This window comes from Tribolium madens, unplaced genomic scaffold (genome assembly GCF_015345945.1).
Source record: "Tribolium madens isolate multiple individuals breed KSU strain unplaced genomic scaffold, Tmad_KSU_1.1 Scaffold_97;HRSCAF=244;Tcas5.2_LG3a, whole genome shotgun sequence".
Taxonomy (NCBI): domain Eukaryota; kingdom Metazoa; phylum Arthropoda; class Insecta; order Coleoptera; family Tenebrionidae; genus Tribolium; species Tribolium madens.
The window spans coordinates 7,148,177-7,156,994 of record NW_025401069.1 but is presented as its reverse complement, the minus strand read 5'-3'; positions in this window follow the sequence as shown (position 1 = coordinate 7,156,994).

The window sequence follows — 8,818 nt, the reverse complement described above, 5'->3', positions numbered from 1 at the left end:
AATTCAATCATTTTCGGTCCATGTCCACCGAGGTTTTTTAACGCAGGTAACAAGGGGTTCTGTTTGTGTCGTTGCAATATAAATTCAAACGGTGAAAAATCAAGATAATACACAGTGAAGCACCATTTTTTGTTCTTCTTTTATGTTCTACAGGTTTGTGCATACGTCATTCTTAATTTGCCGTTAGTTTGTTTTTTCAAAGAGACTAATACAAAATTGTATCCAAGCAAATTTTTTGGTTATAAAAACTAAATTTTAAAAAATTAAATTAGCTTGACTGATGATCCATAGAAATTGTACCTAATTTAATTGATAACATTGACAACAATTTCTTTATCGTCTTGTATAATAAATAAATAACTATTACTAACAAACGTCAGTGTACAATTCAATTTTAAAACATAGGAAGTCAATTAAATACTGGGTATAGAGATATAAAGAAGAAGACAATATCTGATTAATCAGGAAATGTAGTTCTTTTTCTTTGTTAAACAGTTTGCTATGGATGCTAAATGCTAAATTCAGTTTTGTTTTTAAGAATTTCAATAACAGTTGTAGTTTTTTTTAACTTAGCTAATTGAAAATCATTAAATACAAATCTGTACCCCAGAATAAAACTGTACTAACTCCAAATTTCTTGAAAATTAAGTTTCCACAGATTCATGTATAATATCTTCCCAGTCTTCTGGTGCAAAACAGTATTAAATTCTATCTCTGATAGTTTTGAAGATACGCATTTTTAAATGATATTAACTCTAACTTAACGTAACAGTTTTTAAAATTTTCAATTCGACTTATCTTGTATTTGTGGTTTTGTGACTTACACTTTTATTCTGGGATACTGAAATAGATTCTGATGGGAAAAATTATATCTATGTTATAATTAATAGAGACATTTTATTAGTAGTATGAGAAGATGGACTAGAAACATTTTTTATTAAAAACATTGTTTTATGAGATTAGACTATTATAAAGAGGGTTCTAAAATAATGTAGTTAAATAGATAATTACTTGTGGTTTTTAAATTAATGGGCAAAAAAAATTTGGTTAGAATAAGTAACCAAATTATCCGAGTAACAAAGCAATTGTGTTGTAACAGTACGTATACATATATTAGGTGTAAGGAAAGTTAAAAGCGTTTTATCAAAGATAGTTATTCTGCTCATACAACAATATTTAAACATGACAAGGAGCATGTCATTGAAAAAAAATTATTAAAAAAGTAAGTAGGTATATTAAATTTTATATTTGTGCTTTTTGTTTTTGTCGCCATTATTATTTGTTAATCTATTTTAATGAAACTTGTCAGTAGCACTCATGGATGAGTTTAATTAAATTTATTTGCGGATGTAGCCAAATTTAAAAACATTTTGTTGTTATACAATTTTGGTTCACTATAAATTGATTGATTCAGTTTTATCATATATCTAACTTAAAAATTACATCAACTACATACCCACTATCAAATTCTTGATTAATTTAAGAGTTTCGAAGATGAATGGGATTTTAATCTTTTTTACTTCGTTTCGACTTTGAGAGGTATTTTGTTATGAAAATGTACTTTTATTTTTTCTTTTTTATCCTCATCTATATGTAAAATAATGTGATAATCGCGATTGTTGTGTTGAATTCTTTTGTGTAGGAGAAGGCGGTTTCGTTTATTCTTTGTATAAATTACCCGAATATGGGCGAACCAAAATTTGCGGCCAGCTGCTTGTAGACACCAAGAACATACTCAACATTGGAATCAAACACCCATCGTAAGCTACTGCATTCGGCACACATCTGCCGTGGGCGTTGCAATGTTATCAATGGCAACGGTGTGAAGCACTATCTATGGCACTCATTAGTGGCGGAATTTGATCATAATGAACAAGTTTCATATGTAAAAATGAAAGCTCAAGTTTCAGCACAACACTTTTCTGCACTAATTGGGAAAGAGACGGAACTTGAGATTTTTCTGCTCTACGTTATATGTTCATAATAAGCAAGTTTAGTGTTGCTGAATAATAAGTGACTAATGAACGTTATTGTTAGTTTACATAATTTAGTTATTTAGTAACCTATTTGTCACCAATTTTGTTCGAGACAGGTCGTATGAATCTTCAAAAGTTAGAATGGGAAGTAAAAGCGTAAGCAGCCGGCAATTTATAAGCGTCACAATAAAATATGCGACATTCTAGTGATTGTATCGCTTTAAACATCCCAAAACATTTAAGTAATGTTCTACAGGGAATGTAAGAACAAGAATCATTAATGTCATCTGTTGCTATAGCATTAGCATAATTATGCATTTCGATATCAATCTCCTCTTGGTTCACCGGCCAAAGTGAAAAGAAAGTTTCAAAAAAAAATAATTAAGATTCGTCACTGATACACGCCAACAAAATGGAATTCTAATTAAGCAGCTTACGATGAAAGAATGTCTTTTAAACTAAGATGATAAGACTCCGTGCAGCTACTTATCGTTCGAAGCTGATTTGCAATTTAATATTCCAAACTTTTACAAAGTATCTATACATCAAAGGAAGAAGGGGCTCTGTTTATGATATGAGTTTCACTCAAATGTCACCGTAACTAACGCTTTGATTTGACAACATCTCAACAAGTTTTTAAGCGAAGGGCAATATCCACTGCATTTGCAAACTTTAATTAAAGTTCGACAAGTGTGCATTGCCGAAATATATGAAATGCAGGTCGACTTAACCGACAAGATAAATGTTTGTCTAGTCATTTTCTCTGGGGGCTAATCGGCCAGTGAAATAACAGTGGAACCGTCGATCTTTCGATCAATGCATACAGATTCAAAACATCCCATCTGAACAAATAGCGAGAGGCTTATGGAAAAGCTTATGTGTTTGTTTAGGACGTTCAATTTTTCAGATGATTCAATAAACACAATAATACTTAGTATTTATGAGCCGGATTGAAGTACTTGTGAATGCAGTGAAGCGATGCCTGACGGATTATTCCTAGGCGGGTTATTCACGATTTCGTATACCTTCTGTTCACCTCTTCACATGGCATTCACAGGGAACTGCGAGAGGAGTTTCTCTAACTAAACAAAAATAACTCTGGAAGAGGATTATAATTTTCTTATTAATCTAAAGCTCAATTACAAAAGGCTTAACTAGACATGCTGTTTTCTGTAAAGCATTTTGAAAAGCTTCCGGATAAAACTTAATAAAAGAAAAGGTACCAAAAATTGATCTTTATTGTTTTTATGAAATTTACTTATACCTACATCAAGAGCGAACTTAAGAATTAAGCTTTCCTATTACGCTGTACAGTGAAAATTAATAACTACCTTTGTATACGAGTATCCTAGTGGAAAACTTTAATATTTATTTTTAATGATTTATTGAAGAAAACCTTTAACTTAATGGATTATTATGAATTTTCAGGATTTGCCTGTTTTAAAGCTTTTGCTTTTATCGATTGGTGTATTTGCTGAGGAGTGGGTTCGTGTTATATAAAATTATATAAAAGCAAAACAGCAGGCTAAATGTTAAGCAGACGGCTAGAAAGGACACAGAAATGTTTATTCGACTCATTTCCTTTTATCCAGTGGCAAATCCTTGAGACTACCCTAACATCAACACCCTACTTCATTTCAGACGTAAAATGCGTTCGTAAATCTAAAAGTTTATGCACTTAAAGTACGGCGGCAATTTGTCATTAACTAAGGAGAACAAGTTGTATGTTTTGTTTTTGGTGAAAGTTTTGTAGACACAAGCACAAGTTGGAATAAAACTTTCCTTAATTGGTAGTTATAAATTTATAGATAATGGGTCTTAAAAATTTCCTCAATTCATTATTTTTAAAGCGTTTTAAGTTTCATTGTAGCGAGAAGACAAATGTTTTGTTTATTTTTCATCTTACTCTGAAAAATACGATGTTTACAGTTTTCTGCATTGAATAAATTGTTAAATAAGAATAAAATAAGAGAGATACTATCAGTGCAATAAACCAGGCAGAAAGATTGATATACTCACCTCAAGTTGGCAGTAACGAAGGTAGTAAATTACTACTGATATTTGCCTGTGTCTACCGACTAACCAGAGAACACAAATTTTATGGCTATTTCTAAACCTTGTGGCCATTGCCAAAATTTACGACCTACTTGGCCACAAAAAAATATATGGGTTTGGTCATTACCACTACAGTTATTTCGATCAATTATTGACATAATCTATCAAATGTTACATGTCAATTTAGATTTATCATTCTAAATCAGAACTAGATGAATTTAAAAACAACGGTTTTACGACAAAGGTTTAATGGCAAGTTATAAACAAACAAGTTTTAAATTACAATTTAAACAAACCAATTTATTAGTGTCTGCTTCTGTAAACTAGATACATTTTTTCTGTATCAGAATACACCTCTTTTTCTTTTATTGTCATTTTATGTCTTTATTATTACCTTATTGTAATTCAACTCGAAAGCCAGCATCATTTCTTCTCTTCTACGCACGTTTTTTATAGAGGGTAAAGCAAATTGCATGGATGTTACTGCTTCCAGTTTTTCAATTCTCATTCTGTTTTTTTTATCAATTTCTTGCCTTGGTTTAGTATGAGTTTTAGATAAAAAGAAAACAGTGTTGTTTTTCGCGGCTGACCAGACGATCTCCTGGGAAATCTGTCTGTATTAGTTTTCGGCTCGACCGTATCGCCTATAAATGTGTGGCTGTCTTTGATCCATCCCAGATTAGCAGGATGAGGGAGATTTATAACGTCATCACTACGTAGTAGTGGCTTATTTTAATGTTTGCTCCCCTGTAAACATAAATAAGCATCATCCCCGCCGTAAACCAGACCGATATATTGTTTAAAGAAAATTGAAACCGTACCTCCACCCGCTCCAATTGCAAAAAAGTGGAAGGAAGTTTTATAACATTAGGATGTTAATATCGAATTCTTCAAAAATTGATTGTGAGAATACATTGATTTCCATGTAAATCTTCATGTAATATTCATAGTTGGTTTTCATAATGCGTGTTTTCAGCGACAGTTTCTACTATAAAGCAATACTATATAAACGTAATAAAAGTTAAATTCATGTTGCGACTGAGAGCCTAATTAATCAATAATAGAATTGATGAGATAATATTAAGTATTCTCAGAATCAAAAACACATCCTCCTTCGTCTGTAGCTAGAAAGTTTAAAAAACTGGTGTAGTTTTATAACTCTTAAAGCGATGATTGGTTAAAATCAGCGAGATGTAAGTAAAAAAAACAAAAAAAAGAAGAAATAAATAACATTTTTAAAAAAATCGCAAAAAAACAGATATTCGATTAAACTAATTATAAAAAATAACAGTTGAAAATAGATTAAACTTCAACATCGAGGGCAGTTCCATTTAACACAATGTTAATGTAGGTTTCAGCGATGACTCATCTTTGACAAATTGAAAAATTAAGAATGCATTTGTCGGCTCGTTTATTGTTCAGGTAATCAATTTGAAGATGTGTGTGTGTGTGTGGATACAGACCCATGAACCTGGGAGGATTTATTATGAGGGAGTGTCAATCCGACCGTTTTTGATTTATACCGAACAATTATTTCAGCGAAATGTAAAAAAAAAGTGTAAATCAGTCTGAAACAAGTAAATAACCGCTTTATTGTAACTAATTTTAAGTGCGTGGGGATCCAGAGGTTAATGTGTCGTAAAACACTTACTGTAATAAAAATTAATAAAATGTGTGTAGTGTAAATACCTCAACGCATCAACCAAATATTTTGTCTGATCTAAATCAAAATAAATTCTATTAATGGAGAAGGTTAAAAGGTTCACTGCTCGTCAATAGATATAAATTGACTAAATTAATAATATGATTTATATTTATTACTACTAATACACTCTCATCAAATCGATAAAGAATTATTCAAATATTCAGTCAACGAGTGGCAAAAAACGTACTAATTTGGAAGACACTTTGGTTATGATTTATGGATTGCAACTCGGCTGAAAAGTCATCCCGCTCATCTAAAAATAACTGCAACTCTGGGTGTGGCAATTAAATGAGACTTTATTCGATTCGGAAACCTGAGCATTTATATAAAGTGTAATCCTAGCACTATACATGTAAATTGTTCCTCAACATTTCGATTTTTCCAATTTTAAAACGATTGTAAGCTACACAGATTTCTTACCAATCGAAATTGAAGATGTTGTAGATAACATCAGTATCAAATGTCAATAAACTAGTGTATGTTTATTGAAATGAGACTGATATCAATATTTAAATATGTAAATTCTTTTAATTAAAATGTAAATCGTCAAAGATGTTCTATCTTCTTTATCTTATGTTTTCTTGATAAGGGATATATTTTTACTTTGTAACATATGTTCCTTATCGCAAGATAAGAAAGCTCAACAATTTGAATTTCTATTGTAATTAGGTAATGATGTGTGACTATTTTATCGCTCGATCTTTCTTCTTAATGTGATACATGGTGCATTCTTGGTAACCACAATACGCATTATTCTCTTCTTAGTAAAATAGAAGCTCCTCTTTATGATAAAACGTCTGATCTTTATCGAATGATTTAAAGATTACCGGAGTTTATGATCACCATTTTCTCCATAATGTGCAAAACATTAACCAATTACTGCTTGAAAACATGTTGGTGGAATTTTGTCCATTTATACAAACCTGCTTGAGAGAATTCAATTTCAAAGACTTTTCTTTTACTTAACTTTTTTGTAGAAAATTTACGACTGTTATAATTAAAATGTTATAAGTAAAACGACATGAATAAATAATAATTATGTTAATGCATATTCATCGAATTCTAAATGCAGTGTAAAAATAGTTTTGATAAGCACACATTAAAATGAATTCTTTTGGTTTCATACGTGAACTCATCATTAAAAAACTGAGGAAACGCTCATATTCGTTTTATGACATTTTTATAATTCATAAATTAAAACTTGCGCTGCAATCCGAAATTTATTATTTCCTACAGAACGTATTCTAATATTCCCATAGAATAATAAATTAAAAGCCAGTTATAACTAACAATAGTAGTAGGTGCAGTAATAACCGAACAAACCGAAAGTATCTCGTAACGAAATTTTGCTTGTTAAAAATACGTACGAAAGCATCCAATTAAAAATAATTTACTGCAGTATTTTATGTTAGATTTTAAAGAAACCAACAACAAATGGGTGTATGCATGTAAGCTGTCACTGCAGCTACCCACACAGTGAGCATCTCGCAGGAAACTGCTATTCAACGATGCAAAAATGAAACACGCACATGTATCGATGCGCTCGTAAATAGGCGATTTTTTCTTATTTTTGAGGAGGATAAATGAATTTAATAAATTTTCAGACAGATAATGACAGATACTAATGTTGGAGGTTTAGTTACTTATAAGGCGCCCACAACTTTGTACACATATACCTTATTATGTGACTTTTGTCTGTGACATACGAATGTAATTTATGAAGTGAGAACAGCTTCACACCGAATAAATGAAAATAAATTATGCTTATTTATAGATTTGCATTAAAAAAATTCTCAACCCAACACCTTTAAAGTCTGGAACAAATTAATTATGAAGTACACTTTGAAATATTTATTACTTGATGCAATTGTTTATCACCTCTGCTGTCACTGTCAGGGTGGGTTGAACCTCTTATTAAGAAGTGAGAGGTGACTGGTTGAAACAGAATAATAAGAAAGGTGTGCACGGTCATTAATTGCAAGAGTTGAACTTTTGCTCTGGAATGGAAAATTTGCATTTTCAATAAATTACAATCATGTAGTTGATTTTTGCAGTGGAAATCATAATTTTGTCGTCAATTTTTTGTTTAAAAATATATTAAAGTAATAATCTTCTTCACATAAAAAACTCTTTTTACATCCTAAAAATAGTACCTACCTACATAATACCTATGCGTTTTGGGTGATTATAAATAAATATAAACTTTGAAAATATATTAAAATCAAGTTGACTTTTTCAAAACGCTTTTAAACAATATAAGTATTTTTTAGTTAAATAAGGCATCAAAGCCTTATTTAATTAACATTAAGAAATTTCTGGTTTGGTCGCTTATACAATGTTTTGAAAAATTAATGAAATACGCAATACAACAGAATTATACAAAGTGTCTGTAAATGATTGAAGGATCGAGTTGGCCTTGAAATAACCTTTGAATGTGCCGCTTTATATGATACTGAATATGATAACACAAAAAATATTTTTTCAAATCCAACTTGATCCTTCAATCATTTACGGACACAGTGTACATACCTATCAAACAAAATATGTGAAAAAATTCCGTTTTTTAAATAAAATTGTAAAAAATATATGAATTATAAATATCACTTTCGCCCGTTTGTTGATTTAATTTTTAAACTCCATTTCAAACTCGTGATGGTGTTTGTGATAATCTTTTTTCATCGAGAACCATCTTAATTGTAAAGTAATTTTTTTTATTCTATTAAAAATAATAATTAAGCAATAGTGTAATTTCTATTCTTCCAACAATTAAAAACCTAACACGTGTCACACTTAGGTATAGGGGTTGTCAACTAGAAGTCTTTTCTGGGTAAAACTTGAACTTGAGTTTAATAATTCCTTATAATTACAGCTAGCTTGTAAAAAAGCATTCTATTTTCAATAGAAAGTAACTTCTTGTTTACAGAATATGTAGATGTTTTTGATGTGTGATTAAAACAGTGGCCATGCAATAGGTATGACTCAACTATGCAGACAGTAAACCACAAACAGGAACATTCGGACTGAATATTTGATCCGGAGTCCATATCCGATCAAAATTCACAACAGAGAAACGTTCAATTTA